Genomic DNA, 16,028 nt, shown 5'->3' with positions numbered 1-16,028 from the left:
GTTTGTCGGCTTCCTTAATAAACACATGGAACCTCTTTCTTACGTCTGTATATCGCATCTTAACCATTGTTGTTGCTAAATATCTCACATAGCGACTTTATTTCCTGCTGAAGACTGGCACTGTTCGCTTCACCTCCCTCCACTGGGGTAGCCATATTAGCAAATGACAGTGAGCCTGTATCAGAACGCCTGACACGTCTCTAAAATGAATGAAAAGCGTAACAACCTACTGTGGAAAGTCGTAATTAGGAATGGTCTCATGAGTGGCAGCGCGTGATTAGAGGAATCAGCTGTACAGATACCATAAAATCCTAATGTGCGGCTACCCACAAATCCCAGTTATAAACAACAGAAAATAATTTCAGTGTCTACTCTTGACTGGTGCAGAGCTCGCTAGACAAAATATGAAATTTCTCCACACTCTTGAGCGCTATTACAGCCATACTATACACATGCCCCACATTTTTATTACGTTTACGGCAAGGTCACCGAATATTTCTCCATGAAATGTGAGTTTCGTGCTTGTCTGTGCACGTGATATCCAGATTAACCATATATATATATATATATATATATATATATATATATATATATATATATATATATATATATATATATATATATATATATATTTTTTTTTTAATGTAGGATGGGCACTGGCCAAGGGCAACAAAAATCCAATTAAAAAAAATGCCCACTGTAATGCCATTCCCATAAAAAGGTCAAAGCAGTAGACAAAAATTGATGAGTAAGTTTCTTGAAACCTTCTTGAAGGAATTCAAGTCATAGGAAGGTGGAAATACAGAATCAGGCAGGGAGTTCCAGAGTTTACCAGAGAAAGGGATGAATGATTGAGAATACTGGTTAACTCTTGCGTTAGAGAGGTGGACAGGATAGGGGTGAGAGAAAAAAGAAAGTCTTGTGCAGCGAGGCCGCGAGATGATGAGATGTGAAGTTTCCAGTTCAGATTATAAGTAAAGGACAGACCGAGGATGTTCAGTGCAGAAGAGGGGGACAGTTGAGTGTCATTGAAGAAGAGGGGATAGTTGTCTGGAAGGTTGTGTCGAGTTGATAGATGGAGGAATTGAGTTTTTGAGGCATTGAACAATACCAAGTTTGCTCTGCCCCAATCAGAAATTTTAGAAATATCAGAAGTCAAGCGTTCTGTGGCTTCCCTGCGTGAAACGTTTACCTCCTGAAGGGTTGGACGTCTATGAAAAGACGTGGGAAAGTGCAGGGTGGTATCATCAGCGTAGGAGTAGATAGGAAAAGAAGTTTGGTTTAGAAGATCATTAATGAATAATAAGAAGAGAGTGGGTGACAGGACAGAACCCTGAGGAACACCACTGTTAATAGATTTAGGAGAAGAACAGTGACCGTCTACCACAGCAGCAATAGAACGGTCAGAAAGGAAATTTGAAATGAAGTTACAGAGAGAAGGATAGAAGCCATAGGAGGGTAGCTTGGAAATTAAAGCTCCTCTATCCAGACTCTATCAAAAGCTTTTGATATGTCCAAGGCAATAGCAAAAGTTTCACCAAAATCTCTAAAAGAGGATGACCAAGACTCAGTAAGGAAAGCCAAAAGATCACCAGTAGAGCGGCCGTGATCAGATAGAACGTTGTGAAGTGATAAATATTTAAGAATCTTCCTGTTGAGGATAGATTCAAAAACTTAAGATAGGCAGGAAATTAAAGCAATAGGACGGTAGTTTGAGGGATTAGAAGTCACCTTTTTAGGAACAGGTTGAATGTAGGCAAACTTCGAGCAAGAAGGAAAGGTAGATGACGACAGACAGAGCTGAAAGAGTTTGACTAGGCAAGGTGCAAGAACGGAGGCACAGTTTCGGAGAACAATAGGAGGGACCCCATCAGGTCCATAAGCCTTCTGAGGGTTTAGGCCAGTAAGGCCATGGAAAATATCACTACGAAGAATTTTAATAGGTGGCATGAAGTAGTTAGAGGGTGGAGGAGAGGGAGGAACAAGCCCAGAATCGTCCAAGGTAGGGTTTTTAGCAAAGGTTTGAGCGAAGAGTTCAGCTTTAGAAATAGATGTGATAGCAATGGTGCCATCTGGTTGAAATAAAGGAGGGAAAGAAGAAGATTCAAAGTTATTGGAGATATTTTTGGCTAGATGCCAGAAGTCACGAGGGGAGTTAGGTCTTGAAGGTTTTGACACTTTATGTTAATGAAGGAGTTTTTGGCTAGTTGGAGAACAGACTTGGCATGGTTCTGGACAGAAATATAAAATGCATGAGATTCTGGTGATGAAAGGTTTAATTACCTTTTGTGGGCCACCTCTCTATCATATATAGCACGAGAACAAGCTGTGTTAAACCAAGGTTTAGAAGGTTTAAGACGAGAAAAAGAGTGAGGAATGTACGCCTCCATGCCAGACACTATCACCTCTGTTATGCGCTCAGCACACAAAGACGGGTCTCTGACACGGAAGCAGTAATCATTCCAAGGAAAATCAGCAAAATACCTCCTAGGGTCCCCCCAACTAGCAGAGGCAAAACGCCAGAGGCACCTTCGTTTTCGGGGGATCCTGAGGAGGGATTGGAGCGATAGGACAAGATACAGATATGAGATTGTGATCGGAGGAGCCCAACGGAAAAGAAAGGGTGACAGCATAAGCAGAAGGATTAGAGGTCAGGAAAAGGTCAAGAATGTTGGGCGTATCTCCAAGACGGTCAGGAATACGAGTAGGGTGTTGCACCAATTACTCTAGGTCGTGGAGGACAGCAAAGTTGAAGGCTAGTTCACCAGGATGGTCAGTGAAGGGAGAGGAAAGCCAAAAGCTGGTGGTGAACATTGAAGTCTCCAAGAATGGAGATCTCTGCAAAAGGGAAGAGGGTCAGAATATCCTCCACCTTGGAAGTTAAGAAGTCAAACCATTTCTTATAGTCAGAGGAATTAGGTGAAAGGTATACAGCACAGATACATTTAGTTTGAGAGTGACTCTGTAGTCGTGGTCAGATGGTGGAAAACTCGGAAGATTCAAGAGCGTGGGTACGAGAGCAAGTTAAGTCATTGCGCACATAAACGCAGCATCCAGCTTTGGATCGAAAATGAGGATAGAGAAAGTAGGAGGGAACAGAAAAGGGGCTACTGTCAGTTGCCTCAGACACCTGAGTTTCAGTGAGGAAAAGAAGATGAGGTTTAGAGGAGGAGAGGTGGAGTTCTACAGATTGAAAATTAGATCTTAGACCGCGAATGTTGCAGAAGTTAATGAAGAAAAGTTGAGGGGGGTGGCAAGACACTTGGGGTCGTCGACAGAAAGGCAGTCCGACCTGGCTCCTCAGATGAACAGATATATATATATATATATATATATATATATATATATATATATATATATATATATATATATATATATATATATATATATATATATATATATATATATATATATATATATATCTGGCCAAGGTAGAAAGTTCCAGTGATCTTTCACACACACACACACACAGATATATATATATATATATATATATATATATATATATATATATATATATATATATATATATATATATATATATATATATATATATATATATATATATATATATATATATATATATTAGCTAATGGTGTGACTTTTAAGAAGCTGCCCTTCATATAGTTTTCAACTAATGTGTGAAATACAGCTGAAACTCGATTGTGCAGGAAGTATAGTTTTGCCTCCTCAGCTTGCATCTCACAGTTTAGGTCATTGAAGTGAAGGAGAACGCAATCTAAGAACTAAGAACTCATTGAGTTTCTGTAATACTGAATCAATTGCATGTGGTCTTTCTTCAGCAAATGCATTGATGAAGAATAACTTCAGTGCTAGGAATTATTCCAGAAGACGCTTGACGACACTGTGCAAGGACAACCACCTAGTTTGTGATGCGTGTAACATTTTGTGCGGTTTCACACTCATGAAACTCTTTCAATGATTATGATTGCTTTGGAGACTGGAAGTAGTTGTAAACATCGCTTGCCAGTTCCTTTATGAATCTTGGTAGCTTGTTACATGTATAAGATGCGCGTAGGTGGTGCGAGTGACGATTACATTTCTTCACAAAAAATCTAGTACATCATCTTTGGGAAGTTTTGAGACTGACTGGTGTTTCCCCATCATTACACTTGCACCGTCAGCTGGAAACTCAACCATATTATCCTTATGAGAAATACCATTATCATCAAACATTTTTTTTATGTGTTCGTACATCTACGTTGCCGTAGCACCCTGAAGTGGAATGAGTTTTATAAATTAATGCTTTGTACATCATTTATCTGTAGATTCATCAGCTATAGGTGAAAATGGATTACTTCTCAGAAATTCATAAATATTATCCTTCCCCTCACCTCCCAGCACATTCTTTACTATCGTAGTACACTTAGTTCTACCACATTTAAAGTTCTTTGCAGTCTAAAAATCAGGACATGCTGCTTCAAGCACAGGCTCTAAATGTTCTATGGCAGAATTTGGAATGGTGTTTTTATTTTAAGAATGCCACAAGTCTTATCTCACCTTCTTTTATCTGAACTTTTTTTTCTCTGACCACTAACACCCACTAACACTTGCCATATGAAAACACTTTTAGTTGTTTGGATAGATTCTGCAGGCTTGTGTGCGTGTTTTTTTTTTTCTTTCTTTTTACGTTTTTGCATTTCTGATTTTCCAGCTTTTCTGTCGGCGTCACATGCTACACAGTGAAAGTACTGTGGTCCTTTCTTGTTCTGCCTCACATTCCTATTTGTCTAAATACTGTTGGGTGTTAATTTGGCGTTTACGTTCAACTTATGGGAGCGGAGTGTCAAGTTCGCTGTTTGTAAGCTCTGTTATAATATCACAAGTGTAATAATAGCCATCGTGACACTAACTTGCATGACCCATATTCTCGTATAATTGATACAAATTCGCGATGAGTACTAGGGCCAACACACGTTTGAATCACAGAAGAATGAACTGAATACATGCATCATAAGTCATAAGTCAGACTAATATGAGTACCATGCATGCTGGTCAGGACCGTCAGGTATATATATATATATATATATATATATATATATATATATATATATATATATATATATATATATATATATATATATATATATATAATAGAGAAGGTTGGCCTCCTCCATAAACTCATAATATATATATATATATATATATATATATATATATATATATATATATATATATATATATATATATATATATATATATATATATATATATATATATATATATATATATATTATACGGAGAGAGAGAGAGAGAGAGAGAGAGAGAGAGAGAGAGAGAGAGAGAGAGAGAGAGAGAGAGAGAGAGAGAGAGAGAGAGAGAGAGAGAGAGAGAGGAGAGTATATATATATATATATATATATATATATATATATATATATATATATATATATATATATATATATATATATATATATATATATATATATATATATATATATATATATATATATAATAGAGAAGGTTAGCCTCCTTCATAAACTCATTTCACCCAGACCTTCCTGTAAATGAATAATTATTTTTGCAAGACTGTAGTCTTTTCAGGGTGGGCTTGTGTCTGCGTGGAACGAGCATGCTGGCTGCCTGCTGCCCCTCACTCCTTCCCCAATTTCACCTCCCTCTTTAATTTCTCATGTGATAATCGGCGCTTCTGAGCGACCCAGTGTCTTCGTTGTCAGTCGCGTCGCAGTGATTATCGCGATAGGACGTACAGTACGTAGCTTGCTGGAGTGAGAGTACTGGCACGTGGTTCGGGGGGATATATTTAGATGTCCATTACAAGTAACCATTGCATGAGTGTTAGCGGCAGTATGCCCCTGCCGTGCTAGGTAGGATAAACACCAGTTACGGGCTTTTGCTGAGTGTAGTGATAGTAGAACTGTGATGGGATACGATTCTTATCCTCTCCGTCACCGCGTCCTAGTGTTTGTGTCGGGTTGCGAGCCTGGGTGGGGTTTTCTGACCATCATGGGCTCTTTCTCTGGTAAACTCTGGAATTCCCTGCCTGCTTCTGTATTTCCACCTTCTTGTGACTTGAATTCCTTCATGAGGGAGGTTTCAAGACACTTATTCTACAATTTTTGACTACCGCATCGGACCCTATTCAGGGAGCGGCATCTCAGTGGGCTATTTTTTATTGGATTTTCTTGTCCTTGGCCGGTGTCTGTCCTACATAAAAAAAAAAAAAAAAAAAAAATTATATATATATATATATATATATATATATATATATATATATATATATATATATATATATATATATATATATATATATATATATATATATATATATATATATATATATATATATATATATATATATATATATATATATATATGACCCAAATTCAACCCCTCTCACAGCTGCCACTAACTCAGTCCAGCTTCCCTTAGCTACCTCCTATGTAGCTCAGTGCAGGTCACAAATGAGCGTATGTAGGGTCCTGCTGGTCTTCTGTAATGATTAATAAAATTGTGGTCGCCACCTGAACACAAAGAAAGCAATAAAACAAATGCTCAACACACTCCGAGCCCACTCCACTTCGCTGAGGAAGATTCGTAAAACCACGTTTTAGGGCGGGCACAGTTACGATAAAAGACACCCATGAGATTTACAGTAATCTATGCGCTACCTCCCTCAAAAGACAGGGCTTCCTACGCCCACAGTCTATTACATCCTGCTGCTGGCAAGTGGTATATTTACAGTCTCTCAAACGATGGACAAGTACCACCAATACATGGTAAAACCCGGGGAGAAATGAAACAGCCCCTGATCAACAGAGAATCTCTATATCCTTTGGCTTCAAAGCTCCCAACAGAATTTCCATTAGCATTTAATACGAATACCTAGTTGCATTTATCGGCATAAAACGACGATGACTCAAATACCAAACAACAGACAGAGGCCAAGGAGGTCAGGAAACAACACTCACCTTCCAGCCTTACACAATTACAAAGGATGCACCAATGGTCAAGGGGAGACTTTTGATTGATTTAATTTATGGCACCGCATCATTGCGGTTATGTAGCGCCACCACAAACCTTTAAATACAACAAAGATTGCAGTTTTTAAAATATCGGTATTAAAAATAAAATTATAGGCATAGTAAAAATGTAAAAGACCAATATAAAAGAAAACAAAAAAAAAAAAAGGAAATTTGAAGAGCTATAAGAAAAAAAAAAATGAGAAGGTTGGTATGGTGATGTTTTAATTACTTAATTTAATTTAATTTAATCTAATTTAAAGTTAGAGGGAACTGACCCCACTGACCCAGACCACTGTGTCTGGCGTTCTTCGTTCCGTACCCAAGACACTGAACCCCACGTACCCAGATATCCGGCGTTGTTCGTTACGTGCCCAAGACACTGACCCAGATGTCTGGTGTTGTTTGTTATGTGCCCAAGACACTGACCCCAGTAAGCCAAGGCTCCAAGACTCAGCGTTGTTTCTTACGTACCTTCCTCACTTGCCTCCATATTCCCCCGGTGCAAAAATAAGTTCTGCCTAATATTATATTACTTATAAAATAAATAGAAAAAACAGTTAAAAGTAATCTATAATTTGGTTAAAAGACCAGTCTTCTTCACAAACTTTAGAACCTCATGTCCCTTCCAGATGTCGCTGATACTTGGAGAGAGAGGGCTCTCTCCTAGTATCAGCAACATCTGCAAGGCGGTGGATTCGATTCCAACACCTCATTACTAGAGGCTGACAGCGTAGGTCCAATGGGAGGACACCAGCATCGGCCAGTAAGCTAGGGATTGGGGATGAGCGGAACGCACCAGTTGCCAGGCGAATACTAGCGTTGTGCACCGAATCCAACACACGGAGTTGAGCCTCAGTAGCAGACGAATAGATTTCACAACCGTACTCTAATTTAGAAAGAATAAGAGTTCGGTGCAAAGCTAGGAGGGTCTGTCTGTCAGCACCCCACGAAGTATGAGCCAAAACTCTTAGAAGTGACAGCATCTTCATACATGCTGCTTTATTATATTTGACAGTCGCCTGATTTGGGAACCCTACCTTCGTTATAAGTTCCAAGAAATGAGTTTCTTCCACACAAGAGATTTTTCTATCATATATATAGAAGTCTGGGTCGGGGTGAACACCATGAAGGCGGCAAAAATGCATGGCCACGGTCTTTGAAGTCGAGAAACGAAATCCCCGAGTTGCGGCCCACTGAAAAAAAAAAAAAAAAAAAACTATTGAGTGCCACCTGCAGCTTCCTCTCAATGAATGGCATCCAAGCTGCAGAAAAGGAGATAGACGAGTCATCGACATATAAGCTACCAAGAACTCCTTCCTGAAGTACACCAATGACACTGTTTATAGCTACAGCGACAAGTGTGACACTAAGTATACTTTCTTGCAGCACGCCATCTTCAAGTGGGCGTACTTCTGACAGATCGCCATCAACCCATACTCGTAAAAAAAAGAAAAAGAAAAAGAAAACGAAATAAAAAAAAAAATGTTATATAAAAAATAGGGAGTCATCCACGAAGACCAAACTCAAACAAAGTAAAATGACATGACGCCAGGCAGTGTCGTAGGCTTTCTCTAAATAAAAAAAGACTGACATGGTGTTGTTTATTAGCAAATGCGTCACAAATGGAACATTCCAGAGACAATAAAGCATCAGTCGTAGATCGCATTTTCCGGAACATTGGGACATTATAAGACTCCACCAGGAAAAACAAAATTGACGTCAGCAGATTCCAAATGTCGACGATGAAGTGTCATAGATGTTGTAGAATCCTTTCTAGAGACGCTTACAAAATGCTCAGCAGACAACTGTCTTTAGGTCTGCCACCGTGTCCCCATCATGGGATAAAACAGGTGGGGAGGAGCAGAGTACTCCCCAGATATTTTACGGATTCTGTTGAAGGACTCAGTGAGTCGTGTGCGAGCTGTGATGGAAGAGACATAACTCTTCCAAGACTCCTGCCGAGCCCTCTTTAAAGTGCGGCGAGCATGAGGACGCGCTCGTCGAAAAACCTCCAGTGGAGGTCACCACGACGCCGTCAAAGGTGAGAAAAGGCGAAACGGTTTTCTTGATCAGCGGTTGTACAATCCAAATTCCACCATGGAACAAGACGTTTAGGAAACTGGCCAGAGGTCTTAGGGATGGGATGAATAGCACCGGAGTGCAAGACATCAGTGAAGTATATTGCAGCCTCATCACTCTTTCTTATCCACTGAGCGGGCAGGGGTGTTGAGATCTTTGAAAAGGTGCCAAACCGCCTTATCTAGCGGCCATCAGGGAGGGCGTGAGTGTGGTGAAGAATCAGTTGACTCCAATAAACTTGGGAAGTGATCGCTCCCATATAGGTCTGGTAAGACTATCTGGTTAAAATCAAGAGAAAAAATAGAGGTACAGAGAGAGAGAGAGAGAGAGAGAGAGAGAGAGAGAGAGAGAGAGAGAGAGAGAGAGAGAGAGAGAGAGAGAGAGAGAGAGAGAGAGAGAGAGAGAGAGAGAGAGAGAGATCTATTGTTGTAAAAGTACCGGTTTGACTGTGGAAATGGGTCACGTCTCCAGAGTTTAAAATCTCTAATCCTGAATCCTCGAGAAAAGAAGCTATTAAAAGACTACGAGGGTTGAGAGCGTCATCATCCCACAAAGGATGGTGACTACTGAAAACTCGCAATAACATAACAGCATTTAAAATACTATCAAGTTCATTTCTCTCGATAGGAACACAGGGAAGCAGATACAGACTGCACATTTAATAATAACGATTTATAAAAAAAACCCTTAATAGCAACAACCTACAGCGGTGAGTGAATCTGCAGGTGTATAAAAGGAATATCATTGCGAATAAGAACATAAGAACACAAGAAATAAGGGAAACTGCAAGAAGCCATCAGACTTACACGTGGCAGTCCCTGAATAAAATATACTACCTATTTCCACCGATCACCCCCATTCATAAATCCGTCTAATCTTCTCTTAAAGCTCCCTAATGTTTTAGCACTAACAACTTGATTACTTGATTGAGTCCGTTCCATTCTTCTACCATTCTATTTGAGAACCAATTTTCTTCCTATCTTTTTTTTTTTTTTTAAACCTAAATTTCAATCTTGAACCCGCTATTTCTTGTTCTGTCCTGGTTACTGATCCTAAGATCCCCGTTGTTATAACCCTTATACCAATTATTAAAAGTCTTAAAGAGTTCTATCAGGTCTCCACTTAACCTACGTCTCTCTAAAGAATGTAAATTTAACAGCTTCAATCTCGCCTCGTAAGAAATACTTCTCATCCCCTGTATGTTTTTATTCTTCTTTGTACTGATTATAATAGACATATATCCTTCCTGTAATATGGGGTACAGAACTGCACAGCGTAGTCTAGATGAGGTCTGACCAGCGCCAAATATAACTTTAATAATACTTCAGGCCTTCTACTTTTAACACTCCTAAAAATGAATCCTATTTGCCCCGTTTCTGGCCTCTATGCATTGCTTTCTTAAATCGAGTTCACATCTAACTATAACTCCTAAATCTTTTTCGTATCCTAAACCTACCAGAGTCTCGTTGTTTATTGTGTACTTACTGTGTGGGTTTCCTCTACCTACGCTAAATATTTTGCATTTGTTGATATTAAACTGCATTTGCCATCTGTCCGTCCATTCGTTCATCCTATCTAAATCTACCTGAAGGGCGATGGCATCCAATTCTGACCTAATTAATCTATCTTTGTGTCATCAGAAAATTTACTAAAATCACTATTAATTCCACTATCAAAGTCATTGATATATATTAAAAACAACAATGGCCCTAATACTGATTCCTGTGGCACCCCACTAATTACATGACCCCACTCGGATTTAGAGCTGTTTATTGCAATTCTCTGTCGCCTGTCGCTTAGCCATGACCTTATCCGGCCTAAAACCTTCCCATCTATCCCGTGTGCCCTAAACTTTCTCAGGAGCCTGTGATTCACGAGACATACGCACGGTATACATAGCGTATTCCTCCGCACACCTTACACTGGCTTCACTCATACCATCCTCGACGTTGTGCATTTTTCTGTCTTTTTCTCCTGCTCCGACACATTCTTGCCAAATTCCCAACTGTCTTGCACGTATAGCAAGTGGAGAAAGAAAAACGGTAGTCAGGACCCATTTGCTGGCGCCCACACTGGTGATACTGCCGCCATGTACCAAATCGCCACTGCTGCGTGTCCTCGCTCTCCTCCTTACGGCGTCGTTCCAGGATCTTGTTCACGTAGCTACCTTGCTGCTCCCCCGCCTGTTGCAGGTCCTCAGCGTCCCTCGCGGCTGCCCCCATAACCAGTGCCTCGGGTTTCGTGAAGTCCAAGTTGACGACGGCCAACAACCTTGCTTGGATCTTTTTGTTGTCTATCCCGCATACCAGTCGATCTCGAAGCATGTCAGCCAGCTCGTCTCCATTTTCATAGTGCTCAGCGAGTTTTTAAATATCCGCGACAAAAGTCGACACTGACTCGGCAGGCAGCTTAAAACCAAAGTTGAATTTGAAACATTTCATGATGACAGACGGCTTCGGGTACATCTGATTTTCCAAGAGTTTTTAGTTCAATGTAGAACTTCTTATCTGGCTTATTTGGTAGGTAGAGAGAACTGATTAACTTGCCCCGCACATCGTGGCCGTGTGCACTTTTCTTCCACAGTGTCGCTGGCAATGAAAAAATGCTCCAACCTCTCTATATACTGGGTCCACACGCCCGTGTCTTGATTTAACTCTTCCAGTTTGCCAACAGTCGCCATGTTGCGGGTAGAATCCTCGTCGCCAATGTAATAAGTTGAATTCAGGACGAAGTAAAAACTCAAGCAGCGACTGGCAGGTTGTTATTGTTGAGAAATGAATGGTGGTAGCCTCTCCATGCCTGGAGCTGAACTGCCTTCTGAGGTAGCAGCAGTGTCAGAACTCTACTAGTTTGAACCCATAACTGAAACAAAGAATAAAACACCAAGTATCTCGAACAGTTAACAACATTACAACAAACGCTTGTAACGTTATGGTTTAAAAATTATAGCAAAATTCTAATATGAACACGCATTAATTAATGCCACTATGTTACATGATTTTTGTCTTTGACAAACAAGTGTTATTTTCCAACACTTTTCCAGTGCAAAACAATAGAAAATGTCCATTATTCCCGTCAAACCTTGATTTTGTGGCTCTTAGAATGATTTGTTTGGCCCCAAAATAGCTAAATTTCACCATTTTTCCAGATGCTGTTACAGAGAACTTTTTGTTTTTGTATTGATGAAATGACCACATATGTAGCAGAATGCATCTGGAGAATGATTGCAGCGTCTTGATGCCGTTTCACCTCTTGTGTTGTGTCTTCTCAGGCAGCCAAAGCAGAATTGATTGGCTGCCTTTTATATTGACAAGCAGTACTCCAGAATATTAGTCTTTCTAGAATGTGTTCCAGAATGTTCTCAGTCTTTTCTAGAATATTCTTGAGCCTACTTTAGAATATTCTGAATCATTCTAGAAAATTCTTTATACTTCTACACATTTATACAATATTCTAGAAAGTTCTAGAATATTCTGGAAATGTTTACATTGATTAAATGTTCTAAAATATTCTAGAAAATTCTAAGTGTCTGGTAGATCATTCTGGAAGATTTGAGATTTCTGAAATGTAAGCATATTCTATATATGAGAAATTTCTTGCTAGATCTGGTCAGTTCAAGAATAATCTTATTAAAATAAAAAAATCTTTAGAACACTAAATATACTTTCTTTCATTATTTTAATTCATTTGCAACATTTCAAAAGCAATTGAGATTTTGCAAAGGTCTTTACCTGACATGAAAAATAAATAGTAACCCATATTATAATGAAATAAGGTAAACATGTAAATTCATTATTCAAAATAACTATTTAAAAAAAAATAATCGAACAAATTGGAAAAAGAAATATAGTTAGGGCCAAGGAGAAGAGAAAACCAATAGTAACCCATATTATAATGAAATAAGGCAACATGTAAATTCATTATTCAAAATAACTTTTTTTTTTCTATTTTGTTTAGATAGAAATAATTGGAAAAGTATTGTTTTGGGCCAAGGAGAAGGAAGACAAAAGTGAAATTTTGTTACATAGTGTAATAGGTGGTTGCACGTTCAGCTGATCGCTGTTGCCATTTGGAGTTTGTTATATTTTAGCTATTGCTAGAACGAAACACCACATTCTTATGTCTAATTATATTTTCATTTAAAACAAACTTGGTATATAATCAAGTAACATATTTAAGATGGTAACGCCCACCATTGGTGCCTTTCATCATTCTCTCCACCTCATTAACTCCTTGTTCGTTCATTTTTAAATATCCTGTTAAAAACATAGCGTTAAAAGCATTTGACTAAAGATGATTTCCTATTTTGAATTATTTATGTAAATATATGACTTTCCCCAAGAGACACTATAAAAATAATATATAAACAAAATATAAACGTATATAATCGGGTCTGTGTCACCCCCAAAGAGAGTAAACACTATCTACTACTTACTTTTTTGTGTACCTTTGCAGTGTCTGGAGGGAGGCAGTGATGCTCGGAGCCTTACACCAGACAGGTTGGTATTTCACCTTTCAGCCCTTTCACTGCTACATTATGACTCTCCTATTTACCTACTTATATATATATATATATATATATATATATATATATATATATATATATATATATATATATATATATATATATATATATATATATATATATATATATATATATATATATATATATATATATATATATATATGAAGAGGTAAAGGCCTGCCGAAACGATAATTACTCCCAGTGAGATTTGAAGTACTCAATAGAGGGTGCTATGAACTACGAGCTATACACTCTCACAACAAAAGGGAGCAGTTGCAGCCTGCCCTCTAAAGACAACTCTCTTCCTTCAAAGAAAATGGCATGCACCTAATTACACTCACACCCTTCACTCAAGATTATAAAGTAATATGGAGACTCCTACACCAGCCTGAGTGTACCCTTCTTGGTAGGGGACCACAAAATCCCCAGGTTAGACTGCTCTTCTGGTATCGACACTATATTAACTAAATATACTTTCTTCATTAACTTATGCAACATACGTGGCTTTAGATCTAGTTTTCAATCTGTAGAACACCACCTCTCTTCTACTAAACTTCACCTTTTTTTCCTCACTGATATACAGATGTCTGAGGCAACTGACAGTAGCCCCTTTTCTGTTCCATCCTACTTTCTCTATCCTCATTTTGAATTCAGACCTGGATGTTGTGTCTAAGTGCGCAATGACTTAACTTGCACTCGTGCCCACGCTCTTGAATCTTCCGAGATTTCCACCATCTGGCTACGACACTCACAACTTATCACTCAAACTAAATGTATCTGTGCTCTCACCTAACTCTTCTGACTGAAATTCTTTGACTATTTAACTTCGAAAGTGGAGCATATTTTGATCCTCTTCTCTTTTGTAGATATCTCCATTCTTGGAGACTTCAATTTTCACCACCATCTTTGGCTTTCCTCTCCCTTCACTGACCATCCTGGTGAACTAGTCTTTAACTTAGCTATCCTTCATGACATAGAGCAACTACAGCAACACCATACTCACATTCCTGACTCTTTTGAAGATACGCCCAACATTCTTGATCTTTTCCTATCCTCTAACCCTTCTGCTTGTTCTGTCACCCTATCTTCTCCGTTGGGCTCCTCCGATCACAATCCCTTATCTATATCTTACCCTATCGCTCCAATCTCTCTTCAGGATCGCCCCAGAGTGGAGGTGCCTCTAGTGTTTTGCCTCTATTAATTGAGGGGACCTGAGGAGGTATTATGCTGTTTTTCCTTGGAATGACTACTACTTCCGGGTCAAAGACCCGTCTCTGTGTGATGAGCGCATAACAGAGTTGATAGAGTTTGGCATGGAGGCGTACAATCCTCACTCTACATTTTGACATAAGCCTTCCAAACCTTAGTTTAACAACTTATTCTCGTGCTATACATGATAGAAAGGTGGCCCACAAAAATTACTTCAGCCTTCCATCATCTAATTCATATGCGCTTTATATTTCTGCCTGGAATCATGCCACGTCTGTTCTCCAACTAGCCAAAACTCCTTCATTAATAGAAAGTGTCAAAATGCTTCAAAATCTCCTCTCGTGACTTGCACCAAGCCAAAAACATCTCTAATAGATTTATTTCTTCATTATTTATTTCAACCTGATGGCACCACTGCCACCTCATCTGTTTCTAAAGCTGAACTCTTTGCTTAAACCTTTGCTAAAAACTCCTGGATGATTCAGGGCTTGTTCCTCCCTATCCTCCACCCTCTGCCTTCTTCATGCTACCCAGTAAAATCCTTCGCAGTGATGTTTTCCATGCCCTCGCTGGCCTTAACCTCGGAAGGCTTATGGACCTGATGGGGTCCCTCCTACAGTTTTCCGAAACTGTGCCTCCATGCTTGCACCTTGCCTAGTCAATTCCTTTCAACCTTGTATAATATTATCTACCTTTCCTTCTTGCTGGAAGTTTGCCTACATTCAGCCTTTTCCTGAAAAGGGTGACCGTTCTCATCCCCCAAACTACCGTCCTATTACTTTAATTTCCTGACTATCTAAAGTTCTTGAATTTATCCACAACAGGAAGATTCTTAAATGTCTATCACTTCACAACCTTCTACCTGATCGCCAGCATGGGTTACGTCAAGGCCGCTCTACTGGTGATCTTTTGGCTTTCCTTACTGTCTTGGTCATCCTCTTTTAGAGGTTTACATGAAACTTTTGCTGTTGACTTAGACATATCAAAAGATTTTGATAGAGTCTTGCACAAAGCTTTGATTTTCAAACTACCCTCCTACGGTTTCTAGCCTACTCTCTGTAACTTCATCTCAAGTTTCCTTTCTGACTATTCTATTGTTGATGTTGTAGACGGCCACTGTTCTTCTAAATTTAATAGCAGTGGTGTTCCTCAGGGTTCTGTCTTGTCACGCACTCTCTTCCTATTATAATTATTATATAATGATGATA

Source organism: Scylla paramamosain, chromosome 20 (genome assembly GCF_035594125.1).
Source record: "Scylla paramamosain isolate STU-SP2022 chromosome 20, ASM3559412v1, whole genome shotgun sequence".
NCBI lineage: Eukaryota > Metazoa > Arthropoda > Malacostraca > Decapoda > Portunidae > Scylla > Scylla paramamosain.
The sequence above is the reverse complement of the archived record's forward strand: the minus strand, read 5'-3'. Positions refer to the sequence as shown.